The 26,719-nt window shown below is 41.7% G+C and overlaps 1 protein-coding gene across 6 annotated transcripts in view; it reads right to left on the bottom strand.

Annotated features, from left to right (window-relative positions):
* The window catches only part of TCAF1 (TRPM8 channel associated factor 1), a 147,057-nt gene that overhangs the window by 35,970 nt on the left and 84,368 nt on the right, over window positions 1–26,719 (bottom strand). For 4 of the 6 annotated variants that reach the window (XM_085005186.1, XM_021078924.2, XM_021078926.2 and 1 more), the window contains exon 1: window positions 19,758–19,905. The exons of the other annotated variants lie outside the window; for them this stretch is intronic. The gene's annotated coding sequence lies outside the window, so the exon portion shown is untranslated. Of the gene's footprint in view, window positions 1–19,757; window positions 19,906–26,719 lie in introns of those variants that run through there. 6 annotated transcript variants of the gene reach the window in all.

Raw genomic sequence — 26,719 nt, 5'->3', positions numbered from 1 at the left:
GGTGTCTTTAGACCAAACTGTCCTCAGGAAGATTGTCTTTAAATTTCCCCCCGTAGCACAAAACAGTGTCCAGAGAATGTGGATTCAAGGTGAAGTGGACAGAGGCCCACATCCTGTGCTACTTCAGGGTTTCATGACAACTCCCGAAACTATAGGGAGCACAAGCCAAGAACTGTTTTATTTTATAAGCCAAGAACTCTTTTATTCTCCACTCCATGTGGCTGTAACCAGGGACTCTGTGGTGTCCACCTGATGGCTGGATGGACAGCACAGATGAATGCAGGGTGAGGAAGGCAATGAAGAGCATGCTTCAGTAAGACAAATGAGCCAGATAAACCTGGACAAATCACCAATTTTCCATATTGCAAATTTTCTCCTTCTGTTCATGCTCTTTTAATTTTCTTCCTTAAGCCTTTTGTTTTGTATGTCTCTCAGAATTTCCGGTTCCATCCTCTCTTTCTCTGTTTCAGACACCACCTAATTAGCCCAATTATGAATCCTGTATCCTCTTTTTTTTTTTTTTCGGTCTGTCTACGGCCGCACCTGTGGCATATGGAGGTTCCCACGCTAGGGGTCTAATTGGAGCTGTTGCCACCAGCCAACGCCACAGCCACAGCGACGCCAGATCTGAACCTCGTCTGTGACCTACACCACAGCTCACCGCAAGGCCGAATCCTTAACCCACTGAGCGAGGCCAGGGGTCGAACCCACAACCCCATGGTTCCCAGTCGGATTCGTTTCCACTGCGCCACGACAGAACGCCCCTGTATCCTTTCTTATTTCTACTTCCCCTGGAGTTTCTGTTTTACTTTCCAGTTTCTGTTCTGAGTAACAGAGACTGCTACAAAATCCTGAAAGCACTAAAATAACTTTTGAGATATTGTTTCTGTAAATATTCAGCAACATAGGAATGAATGAAGTTATTAAATATCCATACAACAAAATGTTATGCAGTTTCTAAAAGGGATGAGCTCAGGCCACATTTTGAAGAATGCTTTCAATATATATTTTCAGTGGAAAATGTATGTCCCTGCTTTTGTATGTTTCTGTTTATCTAACAGGAAAAATAAGGGTATATTTGGCTACCTCAGAAAGTGGGGAGGGTTGACCAATAATTTTTTCTCTAAACATTTTGTATTTTTAAAATATTATATATATGTGTGTGTGTATATATATATATACACACACACACATATATATATTTATTTGCTTTTTAGGGCAGCACCTGAGGCATGTGAAGTTTCCTAGGCTAGGGGTCAAATTGGAGCTACAGCTGCCAGCCTACACCACAGCCACGCAGGATCCAAGCCACATCTGCAACCCACACGACAGCTCATGGCAACACTGGATACTTAACCCACTGATCGAGGCCAGGGATTGAACCCACACCCTCATGGATCCTAGTCAGTTTCATTAACCACTGAGCAGAAGGGAACTCCACAAAAGTAATTTTGAAATAAAAGTAAGACTTCAGTAATATGACTCTTAAAGGTATACCCCACAGAAATGCATACATGTGTTATGAAAAGATTTTGTACTAAACTGTTCAAAGCAGCACATACTTAATAGTGTGGAAGCTACACTCCCTGTTTTCTCACCCTAATGCCCCCCGGGCACTACCTTCTATTATAAGAGTCTGAAAGATGTTATTTTCAGACCAACAAATAATGAAAATTTATTTTTTATTATTATTTTTCTTTGGGGGCCGCACCTGCTGCATATGAAAGTTCCCAGACTCGGGGTCAAACTGGGGCTGCAGCTGCCAGCCTATGCCACAGTCATAGCAACTCCAAATCTCAGCTGTATCTGGGACCTGTGCTGCAGCCTGTGGCCATGCTGGATCCTTAACCCACTGGGCAAGACCAGGGATCGAACCCCCATCCTCATGGTTCAGTTCTTAACCTGCTGAGTCTTAACAAGAACTCCATGAGAATTTATTATCAAAAGATTTACTTTCGAAGGAATTCTAAAGGCCATATCTCAAGAAAAAATAAAATAATTTCAGATAAATAATCTGGGATGTAAGACTTAATGGTGAGAGGCTTCTAATTCTGTCATTGAGAAAATACCTTGTTTGGAGCTCCACTAAAAGAGCTAGGAGTTCCCATCGTGGTGCAGGGGTTAATGAATCCCTAGGAACTATGAGGTTGTGGGTTCGATCCCTGGCCTTTCTCAGGGGGTTAAGGATCTGGCGTTGCCATGAGCTGTGGTGTAGGTTGCAGATGTGGCTCAGATCCTGCATTGCTGTGGCCATGGTGTAGGCTGGCGGCTACAGCTCTGATTCGACCGCTAGCCTGGGAACCTCCATATGCCACAAATGCAGCCCTTAAAAAAAAAAGAAAAAGAAAAAAGAAGAAAAATCAATGATACTATAAGTTGGCCCTTTTGGGGAAAAATATCAACAAACTCAACAGACAGCTGCCAGCCTACACCATAACCACAGCAACGTCAGATCCAAGCCGCGTCTGCGACCTACACCACAGCTCAAGGCAATGCTGGATCCCTCACCCACTGAGCGAGGCCAGGGATCGAACCTGTGTCCTTATGGATGCTAGTTGGGTTTGTTAACTGCTGAACTCCACATCTGCCTTTTCAAAAGAAATGATGGAAACCAGGACACAATGGTATTGCTTAAAAAAAGAAGAAGGTAATAAGCCAATCTAAAACTTTAAGTACAGCAAAAATATTCCTCAAAAAATTAAAGCAAAATAAAGACAATTTTAGATAAACAAAAGCTGAGAGAATTTGTTAGCGATGCGGTGTAAAAACTAAAAAGAGTACTTCCAAATTAAGAAAACTGATCCCAGATGGACATACATAACTAAGAATTGAGAATACTGAAAGAGTAAATACATGAGCAACTACCAGTTAATACTGACTATTTAATTAAACAAATACATCGTGTGGGATATAAAAGCATATAAGGAGTTCCTGTCATGGCTCAGCAGTAACAACTCCGGCTGGTATCTGTGAGGAAGTAGGTCCGATCCCTGGCCTCGCTCAGCGGGTTAAGGATCTGGCATTTCTCTGAGCTGTGGTGAAGGTCACAGACATGGCTCGGATCTGGAGTTGCTGTAGCCTGGCAGCTGCAGCTCTGATTTGGCCCCTAGCCTGGGAACTTCCATATGCCACGGGTGCGGCCCTAAAATAAAAAATAAAAAAAAAATTAAAGCATATAAAATATAACAATAGCACAGTAACAAGATGGGGATTAAAGCAGATACCCTATTTTAAAGTTACTGCATTGTCTGAGCCTGACCCATCCGTTGGTACCACAGTCAGACAAGGAGACTACAGGGAAAGAAAATTACAGGCCATTATCCCTGATAAACATGGATGCAAACTGAATTCACCAAAGTGAATTCAGCACGACATTAAAAGAATCATATGCCAAGATCAGGTGGGATTTATTCCAGCGATACAAGGATGATTCAACATGTGCAAACCAATAAATGTGCTCCTACATTAGCAAAAGAAGGATAAAATCATCTTAGCAGATGCAGAAAAGCATTTGACAAAATATAACCTCCCTTCCTGACAAAAACTCAACAAATTGGATGTAGAAGGGACGGACCGACCCCAGCATAATAAAAGCCGTATGTGACAAGCCTACAGCTCCCCTCATACTCAAGTAGGAAAGGCCAGAAGCTTCTTCTCTAGGATCAGGGACAAGACAAGGGGTGCCTCTCTCATTTTTTCTCAACACAGCACTTGAAGTTCTACTTAGAGCAATGAAGAAAGAAAGAAAACTACTGCAATCCAAAATGGAAAGAAAGAAGTCACACTGTCTGTGTTTGTAGATTTCTCTGTTTGCTGATGAATAAGTTTGTTTATTAAGCTTTTCTATATACACATCTGAAGAGAAATTTTAACATTATTAATTCTTGCAATCCATGCACAGAATATCTTCTTATTTATTTCTGCCTTCAATTACTTTCATCAATGTTTTATAGTTTTTGATGTACAGATCTTTTATCTCTTTGGTTAAACTGTTTTGATGCTATTTTATTTTTATGTATTTATTTCTTTGTCTTTTGTCTTTTTAGGGCCACACCTGTGGCATATGGAGGTTCCCAGGCTAGCAGTTGAATCAGAGCTGTAGCTGCCAGCCTATACCACAGCCACAGCAGCATGGGATCCAAACTGCATCTGCAACCAACACCACAACTCACGGCAACGCCAGATCCTTAACCCACTGAGCGAGGCCAGGGATCAAACCCGTGTCCTTATGGATGCTAGTCGGGTTCATTAACCACTGAGGCAGCACGAGAACTCCTTTTGATGCTATTTGAGATGAGATTATTATTATTTTTTAATTTCCCTTTTCGGAAATTGCTAAATTGCTGTGAGTATACCGAAACAAAACCAATTTTTGTAAGTAGATTTTGTATCCTGTAACCATACATTCAAGAGATCTTTGGGAAATGTGCAAAGAACACACAATAGTGAAAAGACAGTTTCTTCATTAAATCATGTTGCAATAATTGGATGTCCACGTGCATAAAAATGAAACTGAACACTTCTCCCACGCCATACCCAAAAAGCAACTCAAAATGTATTAAGGACTTAAACATAACACCTGAAACTCTAAAGCTACAAGGGGAAAACACGCCAAAAATGACTAACATTGGGCTGGGCAATACAGTTTTGCATATGACCCCCCAAAGCAAGGCAACAAAAGCAGAAGTAAATAAGCAGGACTGTATCAAACCACTCAAAATCTTCACGGTGAAGGAAACTACAGCGTAAAGGGACAACCTACAGAATGGAGGGAAATATTTACAAACTATACATCCAAGAAGGGGTTAATAATTTCCAAAATACAGGCGTTCCTGTCGTGGCGCAGTGGTTTACGAATCCGATTGGGAACCATGAGGTTGTGGGTTCGATCCCTGGCCTTGCTCCGTGGGTTAAGGATCTCGCGTTGCCGTGAGCTGTGGTGTCGGTTGCAGACGCGGCTCGGATCCCGCGTTGCTGCAGCCCTGATGTAGGCCAGCAGCTACGGCTCCGATTCAACCCCTAGCCTGGGAACCTCCATATGCCGCAGGAGCGGCCCAAGAAATGGCAAAAAGACCAAAAAATAAAAATAATAATAATAATAATATCCAAAATACATAATGAACACAAGCAACTCAACAGCAAGAAATCAGGAATCCAATATTTAGCTGTAACAGCATATTAGACACAAATAACCACAGAACTGGTGAACTGCAACACACACACACACACACACACACAATGGAATTTATTTAGCCGTTAAAAAGAAGGAAATCTGGCCATTTGTAACAACCCAGATGAACCTCGAGGGTATTACACTGGGTTTTGAAATAATTCGTACAGAAAAAGACCATATAACCACACTTACATGTATGACCGGAACGCTGTACAATCACACTTGTGTGGACTCTCAAAAAATTGAACTCATAGAAGCAGTGAGTAGCATGGTGGCTACTAGGAGCTGGGGAGAGGTTGGACGTGGGGAAATACTGATCAAAGTTTGCAAAGTTTCAGACGTGCAGGCTAAATTCTCGAGATCTAACGGGTAGCACATTGACTATAGTTAATAATATTGCTTCATGTACTTGAAATATGCTAAGACAGTAGATCTCAATTGTTCTTACCAAAAAAGTTAAACTATGTGAGGTGACTGGTATGCTAATTAGCTTGACGTGGTAATCATTTCACAGTGTGTACATATGTTGAAACATCCCATTGGACACCTTAGATACATGCAAGTTTTATTCGTTGATTACATGCAATAAATGTTATGAGTTATGTGTGCTTCAAGACTAGAGTTTCTGCTAAAACATTTGACCTACAACATTAGAACATGTAACTTCCAAATAAGAGGAGGAGTGATGTGGGCAAACAAAGGCAAAAAAAGAGTGAAGAGGAATGAAAGAGATAGAAAAAGTAGAAAAAATTAAAAGCAAATAATGAGATGGTAGAAATAAATCTAATTGTATTACTAGTTATAGTAAATATAACCAGACTGAATTATTCAATGATAAGTTATAAATTGTCAAGAAATAATTTTTAAAAACCTAGGACTTTAAAAAATACAGATAAGTTAACGACATATATTTAAAATATAGGGAGTTCCCTTCAGGGCTCAGCAGTTGACAAACCCAACTAGGATCCATGAGGATGCGGCATCGATCCCCAGCCTCGCTCAGTGGTTTAAGGATCTGGTGTTGCCATGAGCTGTGGTGTACGTCACGGACGTGGCTTGGATCTGGCATTGCCGTGGATGTGGTGTAGGCCAGCGGCTGTAGCTTCAGTTCAACGCCTAGCCTGGGAACTTGCCATATGCCACTCGTGTGGCCCTAAAAAGCAAAATAAATAAACAAATAAAATAGAGGGTTAGAAAGAAAGCTATAAAGCCAAAGGATAAAAGAAAGACAAATGAAGTAACCACCAATTATGAAAACTTTTGATTTTTCTTAGTTTTCTTGATTGGTGTTTACTTCATTTATCTGGGAGTGGGAATGGACTGGGAATCTGGGGTTAATAGATGCAAACTATTGCCTTTGGAATGGATAAGCAATGAGACCCTGCTGTATAGCACTGGGGACTATGTCTAGTCACTTATGATGAAGCATGATAATGTGAGAAAATAGAATGTGTACCTGTAAGTGTAACTGGGTCACCCTGCTGTACAGTAGGAAATGGCAGAACACTGTAAACCAGCCATGATGGAAAAAATAAAAATCATTAAAAAAAATAAAAGTCTACAGATAACAATGCTGGAGAGGGTTTGGAGAAAAGGGAACCCTCCAACACTGTTGGTAGGAATGCAAATTGGTGCAGCCACTATGGAAAACAGAATAGAGGTTCCTCAAAAATCTAAAAATAGAGTTGCCATATGATCCAGTAATCCCACTCCTGGGCATACATCCAGACAAAATTATAGTTTGAAAAGATACATGCACCCTAATGTTCTCAGCAACACTATTTAAAATATCCAAGACATAGAAACAACCTAAACGTCCACCAACAGGCGAATGGATAAAGAAGATGTGGAGTATGTATGTACACACACACACACACACACACACACAATGATATATTACTCAGTCATAAAAAAGAATGAAATACTGCCATCATGCTAAGTGAAGTCAGAAAGAGAAAGACAAATGCCATATACCACTTATATGTGGAATATAAAATATGACACAAATTAACATATCTATGAAACAGAAACAGACTCACAGATATAGAGAACAGACTTGTGGCTGCCAAAGAAAAGGGGGTGTGGGGGAGGGAAGGATTGAGAGTTTGAAACTGGCAGATGCAAATTATTATACATGGATAAGCAATAAGGGCCAACTGTATAGCACAGGGAACTGTATTGAATATCCAATGATAAACCATAATGGAAAAGAATATGAAAAATTATATATATAATTATTTGAATTATTTTGCTCTACAACAAAAATTAACACAACATGGTAAATCAACTATACTTCAGAAAAAATTTTTAAATTAAATTAAATTAAATTAAAATTACAAAAGAATGTACCCCTTGGTGTATACCTATGTATATACCTCTTGACCATAATACACACACACACACACACACACACACACACACACTGCTCTGGTAAATTAGGCAAAATGTATTGGTGGTGAAAGCTGAGACAATATTAAATAGTTAAAAAAATAGCAAATGTGTCCTATTCTTAGAAAAACATATTTTCCCTATAATCTGTTTGTATATGCTGATAGTTCTCTGTTGAAACCATTCTCCTTTTGCTTTTCTACTTAAAATATATGTATATATATATATATATATATATATATATATATACATATATGATTAAAGAGAAAATAAATCACTAATGTCTGGATTAAATAGACATGAATTCCTGTGTGAAAAAAAATTCCTAAAAAAAAGAGTTTACTGTTTCTTTTACATTTTTAAATAATGTACATTGTATTCTAAAAGTAATGGAAAACAAAAGTAATTTTTTTAAATACAAAAAAAAGAAAACTTTGATTTAATGATTTAAGAACAAATTATGAATGCAAAACAAAAAACATTAAGAGGTAGCCATTATATTTTATATTCCTGCATTATGATAAAAATTTCATTTCAATTCCCTAACAATATTGCCTCAAAATATATAAAGTAAAAATACAGAGATTTACAATGAGAAATTTCAAAATCCACCATTATAGTGAGAGATTTTAATGTAATTTTTTTGCGATTAATAATTCAAGCAGATAAAAGATTGGTGAAGATGGGCAAATCTGTATTGCATAAATAACACACTTGTTTTAATGGTAATATAGGATGTTATATAATTAGAGACTATACATTATTTCAAGCATACAAATAAAACTACATGCTAGGTTATATGCTTTAATGCATCCAAAAGAATTGCATCATATATTCTCTGAATTAATTATAAATTAGCTAGTCAACATTTACTAGAAGATAATAAAAAATTCTTTATGTGAGTGGCTGGAAATTAAAACACACATTTTTTTAAAAAATTCATGGCTCAAATAAGAAACTATAATGGAAATGATAAATATTTAGAGCATGATAGCAAAATATTCCTGTCAAATCGTGTGAGTTATAGCTAAAGATCAGTGACACAAACTTATAGCCTGAAAAGTTTATGTAAGAAGAATAGCTCAAAACTAATGAGTTAAGCACATATCTTTTAGAAAAAAATTTTCTTTTTACAGCTATACCTGTAGATATGGAAGTTCCCAGGCTAGGGGTCAAACCGGAGCTGCAGTTGCAGGCCTATCCCATGGCCACAGCAACTCGGGAGCCAAGCCACAACTGTGACGTACACTGCAGCTTGCTGGGTCCTTAACCCACTGAGAGAGGCTAGGGATCGAACCCACATCCTCACAGACTCTATGTCTGTCAGGTTCTTAATCCACTGAACCACAACAGGAACTCTGTGTATATGTCTTAAGAGCTTAGAAAATAACAAAAACACTCAAATAAGGCAGGAAGAAGTAATAAAATATTTAACAATGAAGGAAACAGAGATGGTTTTTTGGTGTACGTATGTGAAAGAGCTAATAAAGTAGTCCAAGTCTGGGCAAAATTAATCATACCAAAAAGAGAAAGAAAATATACACACATTATTAATGAAAAGAGGGGTCAAAATAATAAATGATGAAGATATTTAAACAGATAATGAGAAAATATTGTGAAAAATTTTGTTCCATTAATTTTGAGTATATATATTTATATGAAATGGTTAAATACCTTAGAGAATACAATTTACGAAAACTGATTTCATTTAAAAAAAAACCTAAATAGGCCTATAATTCTTAAAGTAATTGGACCAACATGTTTAATATCTTCTGACAAACTAAACTCCACACCCAAGGTATTTTACTGGTGATTTGAATTAATATTTAACCAGATAATTCCAGTCTTGCACAAATTCTTCCAGAGAATAGCATAATGAGAATACTACCTATCTTATTTTACGAAATGATATTAACAACAGAGGTAGTACCATAAAGAATATTTACAGGCCAATTTCAATTCACATATATAGATGCAAATATCTAATGCTTATCCTTATGTCTATATCTAAAAGTTATTACATAATTCTCACAGAGAGTTTATTCCAGGAATGTAAGGTTGATTAAATATTAAAAGCTGAATAATAAACCTCACTATATTAACATACTTAAAATCATATGAGAAAATCAATAGTCACAGAAGAAACATTCGATAAAACATTTACTTGTAATAAAAGTGCTTACCAAAAGAAGAACCAAACTCTCTTATTATGAGACAAAATAACCATCATCAATGAGATATTTAAAGCTGATATAGTGAAATCTTTTTCTTTATTATCTTAAGGATAAAACAAGACACCCTTCTCTACATTAACACATTTTTTTTTTCTTTTTGTCTTTTTTGTTGTTGTTGTTGTTGTTGTTGTTATTGTTGCTATTTCTTGGGCCGCTCCCGCGGCATATGGAGGTTCCCAGGCTAGGGGTTGAATCGGAGCTGTAGCCACCGGCCTACACCAGGGCCACAGCAACGCGGGATCCGAGCCGCGTCTGCAACCTACACCACAGCTCACGGCAACGCCGGATCGTTAACCCACTGAGCAAGGGCAGGGACCGAACCCGCAACCTCATGGTTCCTAGTAGGATTCGTTAACCACTGCGCCACGACGGGAACTCCAACACATTTTTTTTAATTGGAATACATACTGGGGATCTTAGCCAATGCAATAAGACAGGGGAAAAAAAAGTATAAGGATAGAAAAGAAGAAAAAATACTGTCATTCTTTTCAGATCATACGACTGCCTTTGCAGCAAATCTGACTCTATAGGTAAATTGAGAATTGTTAATGGAAGTTATCAAGCTTGATATATAATCAATATATAAAAGGCAATTGGATTTCCATACACAAGCAACAAACAATAAGCTACAAAATATAATTTTTATAAATTATTTACAATAGCTGTAAGACTGTAATGTACTTAGAAATAAAGTTAACAGAAATGAGCAAAAGGAAAACAGTGAAAAATATTATAAAACATTAAAGAAACATTAACAGTAAGCTAAATAAATGTCATTATATACTAAGTATATAGATGGAAAAATTTAACATCTTGAAGAGGACATTTCTCCTCAAAGTGATATATAGAATTAAAGCAATTTCAATAAAAATTCCAGCAGGTTTTTTCTTTGCTTATTTGTTTCCTGTTTTGAAGAACTTGACAAGTTTATTTAAATATTTATATGAAAGGTCGAAGGTCCAAGAATTGCTAAAACGGAGTTCCTGTCGTGGCGCAGTGGTTAACGAATCCTACTAGGAACCATGAGGTTGCGGGTTCGGTCCCTGCCCTTGCTCAGTGGGTTAACCATCCGGCGTTGCCGTGAGCTGTGGTGTAGGTTGCAGACGCGGCTCGGATCCCGCGTTGCTGTGGCTCTGGCGTAGGCTGGTAGATACAGCTCCGATTCATCCCCTAGCCTGGGAACTTCCATATGCCGCGGGAGCGGCCCAAGAAATAGCAACAACAAAAAAAAGGACAAAAGACAAAAAAAAAAAAAAAAAAAAAAAGAATTGCTAAAACACTCTTGAACTAGAATAAAGAGGTTGGAGGATACTTCCTACCAGATTTAGCCTTATTACAAAACACCAGTAGTTAAAAACAATTTTGTATTGGTATGGAGTTAGGCAAATAGATAATGAGAGAGTAGGGAGCTTAAAACAAATTCATACATATGTGAAAAACTTGATTCACGCAGATCACTGGTGCTGAGATAGCTGATTAGCCATTTGGAATAAATAGCACACCAATCCATTTCCAGGTGGATTTAGGCACTGCCAAATACAAAAGTTTAAAAACTTCAGAGGAAAGTATAGTAAAATTGAAATGAAATTCGGAAGTTAGGTCATTGACAGAAGTAGACAGACTTTGAAAGAAAAGCTAAGCACCAACCTGAAGGCAGATATCTGCAGCATAAGTAGTTAACAAGGATGAACAACTATATGCCAACGAATTTAACAATCTGGAAGAAATGGACAATTTTCTAGAATCTTACAGCCTGCCAAAACTGAATCAAGCAGAAACAGACCAACTGAACAGACCGATCACTAGAAATGAAATTGAAGAGGTCATAAAATCACTCCCTACAAATAAAAGTCCAGGACCAGATGGCTTCACAGGTGAATTCTATCAAACATATAAAGAGGAATTGGTGCCCATCCTCCTTAAACTCTTTCAAAAGGTTGAAGAAGAAGGAATACTCCCAAAGACATTCTATGAGGCCACCATCACCCTCATTCCAAAACCACACAAAGATAACACCAAAAAAGAAAACTATCAGCCAATATCTTTGATGAATATAGATGCAAAAATTCTCAACAAAATCTTAGCCAACCGAATCCAACAACATATCAAAAAAATCATACACCATGACCAGGTAGGGTTCATCCCAGGTTCACAAGGATGGTTCAACATATGCAAATCAATCAACGTCATATACCACATTAACAAAAGAAAAGTCAAAAATCATATGATCATCTCAATAGACGCAGAAAAAGCATTTGACAAAGTCCAACATCCATTCATGATCAAGACCCTCACCAAAGTGGGTATAGAGGGAACATTCCTGAACATAATCAAAGCCATTTATAATAAACACACAGCAAATATAATACTCAATGGGGAAAAACTGAAGGCCTTCTCACTCAAATCTGGAACAAGACAGGGATGCCCACTCTCACCACTGCTCTTCAACATAGTTTTGGAAGTCTTAGCCACAGCAATTAGACAAACAAAAGAAATAAAAGGTATCCACATTGGAAGAGAAGAGGTAAAACTGTCACTGAACGCAGACGACATGATACTATACATAGAAAACCCTAAGGACTCAACCCAAAAACTACTTGAACTAATCAACGAATTCAGCAAAGCAGCAGGATATAAGAGTAACATTCAGAAGTCAGTCGCATTTCTGTATACCAGCAATGAAATATTAGAAAAGGAATACAAAAATACAATACCTTTTAAAATTGCACCTCACAAAATCAAATACCTTGGAATACACCTGACCAAGGAAGTAAAGGACTTATATGCTGAGAACTATAAAACTATAATCAAAGAAATCAAAGAAGATGTAAAGAAATGGAAAGATATTCAATGTTCATGGATTGGAAAAATCAATATTGTAAAAATGGCCATACTACCCAAAGCAATCTACAGATTCAATGCAACCCCTATCAAATTACCCATGACATTTTTCACAGAACTAGAACAAACAATCCAAAAATTTGAATGGAACAACAAAAGACCAGAATCGCCAAAGCAATTCTGAGGAACAAAAACCAAGCAGGGAGCATAACTCTCTCAGACTTCAGGCACTATTACAAAGGCACAGTCATCAAAACAGTGTGGTACTGGCATCAAAACAGACAGACAGACCAATGGAACAGAATAGAGAACCCGGAGATAAACCCTGACACCTATGGTCAGTTAATCTTTGACAAGGGAGGCAAGAACATAAAAGGGGAAAAAGAAAGTCTATTCAGCAAGCATTGCTGGGAAACCTGGACAGCTGCGTGCAAAGCAATGAAACTAGAACACACCCTCACACCATGCACAGAAATTAACTCAAAATGGCTGAAAGACATAAGTACAAGACAGGACACCATCAAACTCCTGAAAGAGAACATAGGCAAAACACTCTCTGACATCAACCTCATGAATATTTTCTCAGGTCAGTCTCCCAAAGCAACAGAAATAAGAGCAAAAATAAACCTATGGGACCTAATCAAACTGACAAGCTTTTGCCCAGCAAAGGAAACCCAAAAGAAACCAAAAAGACAACTTACAGAATGGGAGAAAATAGTTTCAAATGATGCAACGGACAAGGGCTTAATCTCTAGGATGTATAAGCAACTTGTACAACTCAACAGCAAAAAAGCCAATCAACCAATGGAAAAAATGGGCAAAAGACTTGAATAGACTGTTCTCCAAGGAAGATATGCAGATGGCCAGCAAACACATGAAAAAATGCACAACATTGCTGGTTATAAGAGAAATGCAAATCAAAACTACCATGAGGTACCACCTCATACCAGTCAGAATGGCCATCCTTAATAAGTCCACAAATAGCAAGTGCTGGAGGGGGTGTGGAGAAGAGGGAACCCTCCTGCACTGTTGGTGGGAATGTAAACTGGTACAGCCACTATGGAGAACAGTTTGGAGATACCTTAGAAATCCATACATAGAACTTCCATATGACCCCACAATCCCACTCTTGGGCATCTATCCAGACAAAACTCTACTTAACAGAGACACATGCACCTGCATGTTCATTGAAGCACTATTCACAATAGCCAGGACATGGAAACAACCCAAATGTCCATCAACAGATGATTGGATTAGGCAGATGTGGCATATATACACAATGGAATATTCCTCAGCCATAAAAAAGAATGACATAATGCCATTTGCAGCAAGATGGATGGAACTAGAGACTCTCCTACTGAGTGAAATGAGCCAGAAAGACAAAGACAAATACCGTGTGATATCACTTATAACTGGAATCTAATATCCAGCACAAATGAACATCTCCACAGAAAAGAAAATCATGGACTTGGAAAATAGACTTGTGGCTGCCTGATGGGAGGGGGAGGGAGTGGGAGGGATCGGGAGCTTGGGCTTATCAGACCCAACTTAGAATAGATTTACAAGGAGATCCTGCTGAGTAGCATTGAGAACTATGTCTAGATACTCATATTGCAACAGAACAAAGGGTGGGGAAAAAAATGTAATGTGTACATGTGAGGATAACTTGATCCCCTTGCTGTACAGTGGGAAAAAAATAAATAAAAAAAGAAATTTTTTTATAATTTCCCCAATACATTGTTTTTTTTCTACTGTACAGCATGGTGACCCAGCTGCACATGCATGTATACATTCTTTTTTCTCCCATTATCATGCTCTATCATAAGGGACTAGACATAGTGCTACAGAACAGGATCTCATTTAAAGCCTTCCCACTAAAATCTGGAACAAGACAAGGATGCCCATTCTCACCACTGTTACTCAACAGAGTATTGGAAGTCCTAGCCACAGCAGTCAAACATTGGAAGAGAAGAGGTAAAATTGCGACTGTATGCAAATGACATACTCTATATAGAAAACCTAAGGACTCAACCCAAAACTACTCGAACTGATAAACAAGTTCAGCAAAGTAGCAGGATGTAAGATTAATATTCAGAAATCAGTTGCATTTCCATATATTAACAATGAAATATTAGAAAAGGAATAAAAAAATACAATACCTTTTAAAATTGGATCTCACAAAATCAAATACCTGGGAACAAACCTGACCAAGGAGGTAAAAGACTTATATGCTAAAAACTATAAAACATTAATCAAGAAAATTAAAGAAGATTCAAAGAAATGGAAAGATATTCCATGCTCCTGGGTGGGAAAAATTAATATTGTAAAAATGGTCATACTACCCAAAGCAATTCAACAGATTCGATGCAATCCCTATCAAATTACCCATGACATTTTTCACAGAACTAGAACAAACAATGCAAAAATTTATATGGAACCACAAAAGACCCAGAATTACCAAAGCAATTCTGAGGAACAAAAACAAAGCAGGAGGCATAACTCTCCCAGACTTCAGGCAATATTACAGAGCCACAGTCATCAAGACAGTGTGGTACTGGTACCAAAACAGACATACCGACCAATGGAACAGAATAGAGAACCCAGAAATAAACCCAGACACCCATGGTCAATTAATCATCAACAAAGGCAGCAAGAATACAAAATGGGGAAAAGACAGTCTTTTCAGGAAGTGGTGCTGGGAAAACTGGACAGCTGCAGGTAAATCAATGAAACTGGAACATACCCTCACACCATGCACAGAAATTAACTCAAAATGGCTTAAAGACTTAAACGTAAGTCAGGACACCATCAAACTCCTGAAAGAGAACATAGGCAAAACATTCTGATATCAACCTTACAAAGATTTTCACAGGTCAGTCTCCCAAAGCAACAGAAATAAGAGCAAAAATAAACCCATGGGACCTAATCAAACTGACAAGCTTTTGCCCAGCAAAGGAAACCAAGAAGAAAACAAAAAGACAACTTACAGAAATGGAGAAAATGGTTTCAAACTATGCAACGGACAAGGGCTTCATCTCTAAAATATACAAAGAACTTATACAACTCAACAGCAAAAAAGCCAACAACCCATCTTCCAAGGAATATGGCCAGATGGCCAATAAGCACATGAAAAAATGCTCAATATCCCTGATTATTAGAGAAATGCGAATCAAAACTACCATGAGGTACCACCTCACACCAGTCAGAATGGCCATCATTAATAAGTCCACAAATAACTAGTGCTGGAGGGGTTGTGGATAAAAGGGAACCCTCCTGCACTGTTGGTGGGAATGTAAACTGGTACAGCCACTATGGACAACAGTTTGGAGATACCTTAGAAATCTATACGTATAACTTCCATATGACCCTGCAGTCCCACTCTTGGGCATATATCCAGACAAAACTTTCCTTGAAAAAGACGCATGCACCCACATGTTTGTTGCAGCATTATTCACAACAGTCAAGACATGGGAACAACCCAAATATCCATCAACAGATGACTGGATTCGGAAGATGTGGTATAGATGCACAATGGAATACTACTCAACCATAAAAAGAATAAAATAATGCCATTTGCATCAACGTGGTTGGAACTAGAGACTCTCATCCTGAGTGAAGTAAGTCAGAAAGAGAAAGACAAATACCATATGATATCACTTATATCTGGAATCTAATATATGGTAAAAAATCATGGACATGGGGAACAGACTTGTGGTTGCCAAGCGGGAAGGGGAGGGAGTAGGAGGGCCTGGGAATTTGGGGTTAATAGATGCAAACTATTGCCTTTGGAATGGATAAGCAATGGGATCTTGCTGTATAGCACTGGGAACTATGTCTGGTCACTTATGATAGAGCATGATAATGTGAGAAAAAAGAATGTATACACGTATGTGTGGCTGGGTCAAAAAATAAAGGCCTTTCTAAATTAATGTTAAAAAAAAAGTAGTTAACAAGGGTTGATTAGCATCCAAATTACATTAAAAAGCATTCCAATGAGACAATAAGAACAGGACAAATAACACAGTATGAAAATAAAGACAAGCAGCAGAATTTCTCAGAGAGAAAGGACAATAGCTCATCTTTATACAAAAATATGGTCAACTTCATTACTTATCAGATGAATGCTAATTAAAATAAAAATAGAGTGTTACTTCATGTGTGCTAGGCTGGCTAAAAATGAAACTTGATAACACTGCGTTATAAGTATGTAGAGTAACAGTTAACTCTTATCTACGCGGGAGAGTATAAACTTGCTCAATACTTTGGAAGCAGTTTAGAAATAACCTAATAACTTTGAAGATACACAAATCTTTTTTTTTTTTTTTTTTTGGTCTTTTTCTAGGGCCACATGTGCGGCATATGGAGGTTCCCAGGTAGGGGTCCAATCAGAGCTGTAGCCACTGGCCTATGCCAGAGCCACAGCAACACGGGATCCGAGCCACGTCTGCGACCTACACCACAGCTCAGGGCAATGCCGGATCCTTAACCCACTGAGCGAGGCCAGGGATCAAACCCGCAGCCTCATGGTTCCTAGTCGGATTCATTAATTACTGAGCCATGACGGGAACTCCAATACACAAATCTTATAACCCAGTCATTCTATACCTGGGTGTATACTGTGAGGAACCAGAGTTCACTTGTGCATGTGAACCAGAAGGCATGTACATGATAGAGGATTTTATTGCTAATATCCTCTGTAGTAGCAAGCCTTTAAAATGCCTCCCAATAATCCCTGACTCTAGAAATTCATGGTCTTGTGTAACCCCTTTCCTTTGAGTGTGGGCTAGAACTGATGACTTATTTCTAATGAACAGAAGATGGCAAAAATGGTGGAATGTCACTTTTGAGATCTGGTTACAAAGAGACTCTGGCTTTTGTCTTTCTCTCCGCCAAGGCTTCACGCTGATGGAAACAAGCTGCCATGTTGTGACTCGTTCCTACATAGAAGAGCATAAGGCAAAGAGCTAATGTGTCCAACCAGAACCAGAGAAGCCAAGAGGCCCGCCACAAGTCACGTGAGTGAGCTTGAAAGGGGTTCCCTCCACCCTTGAAATGACTGTAGCTCCAGTGAGTACCTTGCTGGAAGCCTGTGAGAGATACTGAGTCAGACTCCCAGCAAAGCTCCTCCCGGATTCGTGACTTGAAACTGTGAGATGATAGGCCTTTTTTGGTTCATTTTGTTTTAAGCTGCTAAGTGTTGGGGTAATCTGTTACACAACAATAGATAACTAGTACAAATCCCAAACTGGCAACAACCCATTTGTAAAATGGATAATCTGCAGTATCCTCAAACCATAATCAGTGAAAATGAAGAAATCAATAGAGGTGAAGCTCAAACACTTAAGAATATGTACAGTAGAATGCTGTTAATATGAAAGTAAAAAATAGGAAAAATCAACATACCCATGCACACACACGTATAAATTTTTGGAAAGTAAGGCAATGATTAATGCAAAAAAATCAGGGGGTTCCCATTGTGGCTAAGCAGGTTAGGAACCCAGCTAATATCCATGAAGATGCAGGTTTGATTCCTGGCTCCGCTCAGTGGCTTAAGGATATGGTGTTGCTGTGGCTGTGGTATAGGCCTTCAGCTGAAGCTCCAATTCAACCCCTAGCCTGGGAAATTCCAGATGCCACAGGTGTGGCCCTAAAAAGGAGCAAAAACAGAAAAAAAAAAAAAAATCAGGACAGATGTTACTTCTCAGCCAAGAGAGAAGAATGGATATGACACAGGACACAGAAGGGCTTCTAAATGTACTGCAATGCCCTATTTCTTGATCTAGGAGATAGGCGCTCACTTTATTATCCTTAAATGTTTTACGTATTTTTTATTAGGAAATTTAAAAATTCACACCAAAGGAAGAAAGAAAGCAAAGTTGGTTTTTTTTGTTTGTTTTCTTTTTTTGTCTTTTTGCCATTTCCAGGGCCGCACCTGCGGCATATGGAGGTTCCCAGGCTAGGGGTCTAATCGGAGCTGTAGCCGCCGGCCTACACCAGAGCCACAGCAACATGGCATCGGAGCCACGTCTGCAACCTACACCACGGTTCATGGGCAACGCTGGATCCTTAACCCACTGAGCAAGGCCAGGGACCGAACCAGAAACCTCATGGTTCCTAGTCGGATTCCTTAACCACTGCGCCACGACGGGAACTCCGCCAAGTTTTGATATGAAATCAATTCACAAATATTTTGGGGTTTAGAAGGATGGGTGGATGGTTAACTAAACAAATACATTCTGTCCTATAAGTCATTAGACCTGCATTGCTTCCAAGAAGTTTCCACGATTTGTAAATCTTTTTCTCCTATATGTAAGGCTTTCCCCCTTCGCGGGTTGTTGTTGTTGTTGTTTTTCTCAATGAATTTATGGTTTTGCAAAGATCATCACAGCCCAATTTGATAGGATTTCCATCCCAAACCCCCAGCCCATCCCCCTCCTCCTTCCTTACAGGTTAAGCCAACTCACTGGCCAGCTCGGGGCTTGTTTACCTGGGAACTGTTCAGTCCAGCACTCATTGCCTGAAGCCATATGCACTGCAGACTAAGCAGATTCCCCGCACCCACTCTCCCGCACCTCGCCCCTTCCTTCCCCACCGCAGACACACTCAGACCGCCCCCCTCACCCCTCCGCCCTTGGAGAGGAGAAGGCTGTTCCTTGGGGCTGGGGGTGGGGGCGGGGGTGGGGGTTGGTTCTGCAGAAGCCAGCTACCCCCAAAGAATGCAGGAGCAAGTCCCCAGGAGGTGAAATGACATCACCTCCACGGTTCCTTTCAGCTCAGCTCTCGATGGCTCCCTGCAGAGCACAAAAAACAGCGCTAGATCACAGGGGGTCCTATCCCTCCAGACAAGCGAAGGGTGTACGAATAATGCAGCAGGAAGGAAAGAGACGGAGCCGCAGGGAGACCCTAGGGAAGGGTGTGATACGTAAACAGCACGCCATCCTCCACCGCACTCGGCTGCCGCCTGCCCCGCAGGGAGCGCAAAGTCCCCGCATCAGTCCCCACGCTTCGCGGACCCCAGACACACACACTCCGGGGCATCGGCATCCCCCACGTTGGCTCGTCTTCCCGCCGGGCACCGCCAGGCCTCTCCTGTCCACCACCCGTCATGGACCCCTACTCACCCCGAGCCCCACTCTTCTCGCACCGCGGGTCGGAGGCAGGGTGCCCTGGCTACGAAGGGGCCGCAGCAGTTCCCAAGGGGCAGGAGCTCCTCGGGCCAAAAGGGACTGGGCGGCAGTCCGAGTCTGGGGACGTGGAAAGGACAGGGGGACAGAGAGGGGGCGGCCTCGGGATCTGATTGGTGCCCGCAGCAGTTGGGGCGGAGCCTGGCTGGCTGTCCCCAAACCTCAGAGGCCTCGCTTTGTGTCAATTTCTATGAGAAGAAGCCGCCCTAATTCCAGGATGGAGACCCCAGCCCCCGCCCTGGGAGTAGGGCAGGGCACTTTGTCGAGAAAGAAATCCGTTAGACTATGGACAAATGAGCCATCGCACATAATAATAGACTTCAAGATACTGCGTAATTGTTTCCAAAGACGAGTCAAATCCGTGGGTCCTAGACAGGTTTTTAATTAGAAGAATGAAGTTACAGTAAAATGGAGGGTATGGCTACATTCTTATATAAGAACATCTCACATTGCATCCGTAAGGGGAGGGGCTCAGCGTGAAGAAGCCGCTGTTGATATTTTCATGATCACTGCATTATTTTAAAATATCCCATGCATTGTTTTATACACCAAGTCAAACAGGAAGGTGTTCAAATGTTGTGCTAGTCAGCAAATAGGAGACAGATATTGGGCAGGAGAAAAAAGGCGCGGCTGCTGACAGTCTGGACTCTGAAGCCATCCTCACATCGTGACTAACCAGCTGGGGAGCACGCTCCTTTCCTATGGGCGGCCTTAACAAGTGGCCCCAAACTTAGCAGCTTGAAATGACACATTCATTCCTTTGTAGCTCTGTAGGTCACAAGTCCAGCGGGGGAGTGTCGCCCTGGGCACGTCAACACGTAGGCAAGGCTCGGCTCCTTCTAGAGGCTTTGTGGAGAATCCAGATCCTTGGCCTTTCCAGCTTAAAGCAGCTGCCCAAATTCTTTGGCTCGGGGCCCTTGGGTCCGTTTTCAAAGCCAAGGATCTCAGCCTTGGATCCTGTTTCTGCCCTCGCATCTTGTTCCCTGCTTCTCTCTCACTTCGGAGCGAGTATGACCTGGAAGTTCCTTTGTTCCCTGGATCCAACGGACTTTCCTCAACGTGGAATTCGGGGGTCCTTTTTATGCTCATTTCGCTCGGATTTTTCTGTTCATCTTCTCTCATTGGTATTGTTCCTCTTTTTCCCTCAGACACTGTCGTTTTTACAGGCAGAAAGTATAGTGGGGAGAACACGTTATCAACAGAACACTTTCATTGTTCTCTTACTGTCACTCAAGAATCTGTGGCTTCTCAGTGTTGTAAGAATGTATGAGAAAGGACGGGACAAGATATTCTAAACTCCCAGGGGCTCTCAGTGTAACTTCCCAATCTACCCGGGCTCCCCTTTAGGTCCTTTGCTCTCCAGGCCTCCCCGAGGCCAGACCCTCCTGCCCAGGCCCAGAGTCAGTTTGCAAAGGGCATGTCAGTGACCTCAGAGGAGGAGGGGCCAGGGGGCTCGGCTGGAGGGAGGCAGCAGCCAGAGAAGAGGAGCTGAGGTCCACATGCCATCTGCATGTGTTTGCAGGCCGGAGAAGGGTCACAGGCTGCACTGACTTTGTCTCCTTCCAGTCCCCAGCAGGCAGGCGCACACACACACACACACACACACACAGCCTAAATGACTGGACCAGTGATCTTGGCCTTTTCCAGATTTTGTATTGAAACCACTGGAGGAGTTCCCATTGTGGAACAGTGGAAACGAATCCGACTAGGAACCATGAGGTTGTGGGTTCGATCCCTGGCCTCACTCAGTGGGTTAAGGATCCGGCGTTGCCATGAGCTGTGGTGTGGCTCGGGTCTGGCGCTGCTGTGGCTGTGGGCAGCAGCTATAGCTCCGATTTGACTCCTAGCCTGGGAACCTCATATGCTGGGGTGTGGCCCGGGGAAAAAAAAAAGGAAAGAAAAGAAACCACTGGAGCCATCTAATGAGACTCTGAATGTCAAGGTCATGCTCCCTCTTCACCTGAGCTAACCCTTTCTACTGCTTGCATTTCAGTTCCTTTTTTGATAAAGGTTGAGATTGGATGAGATGCTGTAGCTCGAAACCCCTGTGACCAATGGCACCGCACAAACTACCCCAACTGAAAATGCTGGGTTCCGCGGGCGTGTCTGTGGAGGGAGCTCGAGTGGGCAGGCATGTGTCATGTTGACTGTCACTTTCTGAGAGGAGGGGAGGTCTGGCAAGAGAGAGGTGCAGCTGTCTTGGCAGAGAGACCGAGAGAGAAAGCGCAGCCGGGTCTTTTGGGAACACACAGTTTGCGGTTCCTCAACGCACATCTGCCTCCACGGGTCCCCCATGACCCACAGTAACTGCACAAACACACCCAGATCCTGCCTTTGCCTTTCATCCCCAAAGAACTTTGCAGTCAGAAACTATCCCTCTGTCCCTGGATGGCCAGGTTGCTCAGGTTCTGGAAACCTCTGGCAAGTGAACCCCCAGGCATGGAAGGGTAGTTCTGAGCGAGAGCGGACGTTGGCAGCGAAGTGACAACTCATGGCTTGAAGGTTTCCAGGAAAGGAGGCAAAGGAGACGCCTGTGCACACAGGGGCTGACCCTCCCCTGAGTAACAGGGAATTCTTCCGGCTGCCAACTGGGTCGGGGGGGTTTTTTGTCCTGCCGGTGGACTCCAGCTGAAACACGGGCTCTTCCTGAGTGCTGGGTCTGGTGACCTTGACACTAAACTTCTACCATCAGCTCCCCTGGGCCTCCAGGCTGCGGATTCTGAGATGTGCCCCAGTCTCCATAACTTTGGGAGTCAGTTCCTTATAATAAATCTCTCTCTATGTATCTACGTATCTGTCTGCTATCTATCCATCTATCCTGTTGGTTCCGTTTCTCTGGAGAACCCTGACCTATCCAGCCCTTCCCCTCCCTGGAGTATTCGTTTGAAACTTGCTGTCCGCCCCCCCGCCCTCCCAGCTGCTCCCAGGCTCCATGTGGCTTTGCTGCTGCTAGTCACTCCTCTTAACTCCTGCATACAAGCTCCTCACAGGAGCTCCTCTTTGTTTACCAGAGTGAAGCGTGAACTCAGGACCGCGCTTATTACCTGTGTGTTTCCTGGTGTGTTGTTTTTTCTCCTCACCACCCCTTAGAGGTCCATGTTGTGTAACAAAGGGCCTTCTGGTGTGGCAGCGGGAAGATGTCAGAACACTACTCTCTATCCTAGTCTGGGATGAAACCCCAGGGAAATGAATCTGCCACAGGAGGGCCTTTCTGGATATTTTCCCCTCCCCATTTTCCTCATCTCATATATCCCACCCTATGAACTTTTATCAGGACTAAAACAGATTTTTTTTTTGGTCTTTTCGTCTTTTAAGGGCCGCACCTGTGGCATATGGAGGTTCCCAGGATCCCAGGCTAGGGATCTAATCGGAGCTGTTGCTGCCGGCCTACACCACAGCCACAGCGATGCGGGATCTACAATGCACCTGCGACCTACACCACAGCTCACGGCAACACCGGATCCTTAACCCACTGAGCGAGGCCAGGGATCGAACCCGAAACCTCATGGTTCCTAGTCGGATTCGTTTTCACTGCGCCACGACGGGAACTCCTAAAATAGATTTTTTTAAATGGAATTATTACAACACCAATGTGAAGGAGAAAAATTGTAAAGCTTATGCTTGGAACATTTTGTGTTTGGAAATCAAGTTTTCTCAGTATTAAGAACTTCACTGCACATAAATATAATCAAAATAGGAACAGTGGAAGGATGGGGGAAAACTGGAGGAAGACTGATTAAGCAGGAGAACTTTTTAAAAAGAAAGGTTAACTGCTCGCCTCTCTTGTTAGGATAATGACTGCCTTTTCTATGAAAGCAACACCGTACATAAACGGATGGGAAAAAAAGAAAGAGGATCATACTGATAGATACTATTTTCTTTCTTTCTTTCTTTCTTCCTTCCTTCCTTCCTTCCTTCCTTCCTTCCTTCCTTCCTTTTCTTTCTTTCTTTCTTTCTTTCTTTCTTTCTTTCTTTCTTTCTTTCTTTCTTTCTTTCTTTCTTTCTTTCTTTCTTTCTTTCTTTCTTGTAGTCCTTTTTTTTTGGCTTTTTCTGGGACCGCACCTGCAGCATATGGAGGTTCCCAAGCTAGGGGTCGAATCGGAGCTGTGGCTGCTGGCCTACACCAGAGCCAAAGCAACACGGGATCCAGGCTGCGCCACATCTGCAACCTACACCACAGCTCACAGCAACACCCGATCCTTAACCCACTGAGCAAGGCCAGGGATCGAACCCACAACCTCATGTTTCCTAGTCGGATTCATTAACCACTGAGCCACGACGGGAACTCCGATAGATACTATTTTCAATTTAAACTATGTGTCTTAGACAGTTTGGGTTAAGTTTGGGCTGCTATAACCCAAATATAGGTTGGATACTTAAACAGCAAATATTTGTTTCTCACAGTACCAGAGGCTGGGAACTTCAAGATCAAGTTGCCAGCAGATGTGGGGTCTGGCGAGAACCCTCTTCCTGGTTCACAGATGCTGTCTGTCTTTCTTTCTTTCTTTCTTTCTTTCTTTCTTTCTTTCTTTCTTTCTTTCTTTCTTTCTTTCTTTCTTCCTTCCTTCCTTCCTTCCTTCCTTCCTTCCTTCCTTCCTTTGTCTTTTTGCCTTTTCTAGGGCCGACTCTTGCAGCACATGGAGATTCCTAAGCTAGGGGTCTAATCGGAGCTGTAGCCTCCGGCCTATGCCACAGCCACAGCAACTCGAGATCCGAGCTGTCTCTGCAACCTACACCACAGCTCACGGCAACGCCAAATCCTTAACCCACTGAGCAAGGCCAGGGATCGAACCCGCAACCTCATGGTTCCTAGTAGGATTCATTAACCACTGAGCCACGACGGGAACTCCCAGATGCTGTCTTCTTGATGTGTCCTCCCATGGCTGAGAAAGAGAGCTTGAATTTCTTCATCCCTTTCCTGGGGCACAAACCTCATTCACGATGGCTCATGACCTAATGACCCCGCCCCCAAAGGCTACACCTCCTAATACCATCGCATTAGGGTTTCAGATTTCAACATATTAATTCATATGGGGACACAAACTGATTCCATAACAACATGACTTCTAAGCAAACTTTAATTCAACCAAGAAGCTGGCGAATTCCTCAGGTAAATATTTCTGCACAATGAGAACATCTGAAATATTGCTAAGTGTTCTGTACCAGGGTTTTCTCCACTGGGCCGGGGGGCCCCTCTACTCAGGGTACAATACTTAGAAACACTGGGAAAACTTGAGTGCTACAGGTTTCCTTGTTCGCTGCAAAGACCATGGTGGAAGTAAAGAGAAGTTTCTGCAGTTGGGAGATGGTACTCTGACTTTTTCCAGGGCTTCTCACGATGTCATTCCACTGTCTCAGGACTGGATGATATCAGCGAGAATTCTTAGCATTTTGTACACTCACTTTCTCGCCTCAGGACAATTTCTCAGGCTCTGATGTGGACATTGGAAGCATAAACGTGCAACAGTGTTTAAACAGCTTTCCAGGATGAACCAGAATCTTACTTTTTGCAGAGGCAGGATCTGGCACGTGGCTTCAAATATCCATTTTTACCTAAGATATGGCTTGAAGAGAGCCTGGTACATAACAAGGGCTCAGTAAACACTGTGAATTTATACTTAAGTTATAATCACTTGCAGAAGTTTATGGAATGAGGTGGTGCCTCTTCTTTCTTTGCTTTATACTAAGAAATATTTCTTTTGTGCTCTCCAATCTTTCTTTAAATTAATTTCCTTAAACATTGATGGAAGGGAATTTCATGATTTGGCCTCTTTCTGCCACCTTTAGTTGCTGTCTAACAGAAGCAAGCATTTATGCTAACCAGCACATTTCTGGAAGGCCTTCATCTGTGTTCTTTCATAGAGTTCTCAAGTTATCACAGTTAGCTTAAAAAAGTTTTATATGTCTTTTTGTCTCCTGGTCACTCAAATATACAGTGTCTGCACACTAAATCTCCACTCTCTCTCTCTCTCTTGCTCTCTCTCTGTGTCTCTCTTTCAACCCCATTTGGAAATTCAAATAAAGTGGTTTGGAGAAAGAAAAAAAAAATGACCTAACATCCCTCTAAGGGAATAAAAAACAATCTATTTTAAAGCAAGATCAAAAAAAATAAATATTCACACTTTTTTTTTTTTTTTTTTTTTTTTTGTTCTAGCTCAAGCCTGGATACTTGCGGAGGCACTCCTGGACATCCCTTGGCTTGTGGGAGCTCCCAGTGACGCCACTAACAGCCCGGGGAGCATGGTAGCCTACAGACCCGCGGAGTTGCCTCCAGCTGGCTTCTGCCAGGCCTCCCCTCCCTCAGGTTTCAGATGAATAACCCTAGGCAAGTTAGATTTAAGCTGGCCATTCCTGAAGGAAGCTCTCAAATACTGCAAACACTAGCGGTCTGCCTCAACAGAGCCACGGAGAGGGGACGCCTTCCAACACGTCCTCCCATCTTATTGCCGTCTGGTCTGCCCTCATCCCTTTAATTCCAGGATGTGGATATTAGGTCAGCAAGCCCCAGAGAGGCTAGAAGCTGCCCAACACTCACATGTTCTGAAAGTCAGGAAACGCCGACAGACCCTGGGGTGTAAGAGAAGCCCATTTTCTCAACCACCCTCATCCCTTAAGCTAATTACAAGTTTTGCTTGCAACCCATCACACTCCAGGGCCTCCCCTTCTGGTCTAGTGAGGGCCGATCCATGCTCATAGCAATCCCTCTTTACCTGGAAGGTACCATCTGCCCTCAGCCTCTGGCAAAAACGAAACAAAAAACCTCAACCCTCTATGTTGTGCTTTGCTTATTGTAGAAAAATGAACACCCTCCCCGGTTAGATAACCTTAACATCCCTGAGAAATAGTGCAAACTACCAGCATGACTGATACACTTCCAAAGTCAAGTGCAGCAGGGCAGA

This window comes from Sus scrofa, chromosome 18 (genome assembly GCF_054392235.1).
Source record: "Sus scrofa isolate SSC_HxYL_T2T_F1_AM1 chromosome 18, Sscrofa_HxYL_maternal_Yorkshire_Landrace_v2.0, whole genome shotgun sequence".
NCBI lineage: Eukaryota > Metazoa > Chordata > Mammalia > Artiodactyla > Suidae > Sus > Sus scrofa.
The sequence above is the reverse complement of the archived record's forward strand: the minus strand, read 5'-3'. Positions and strand labels throughout refer to the sequence as shown.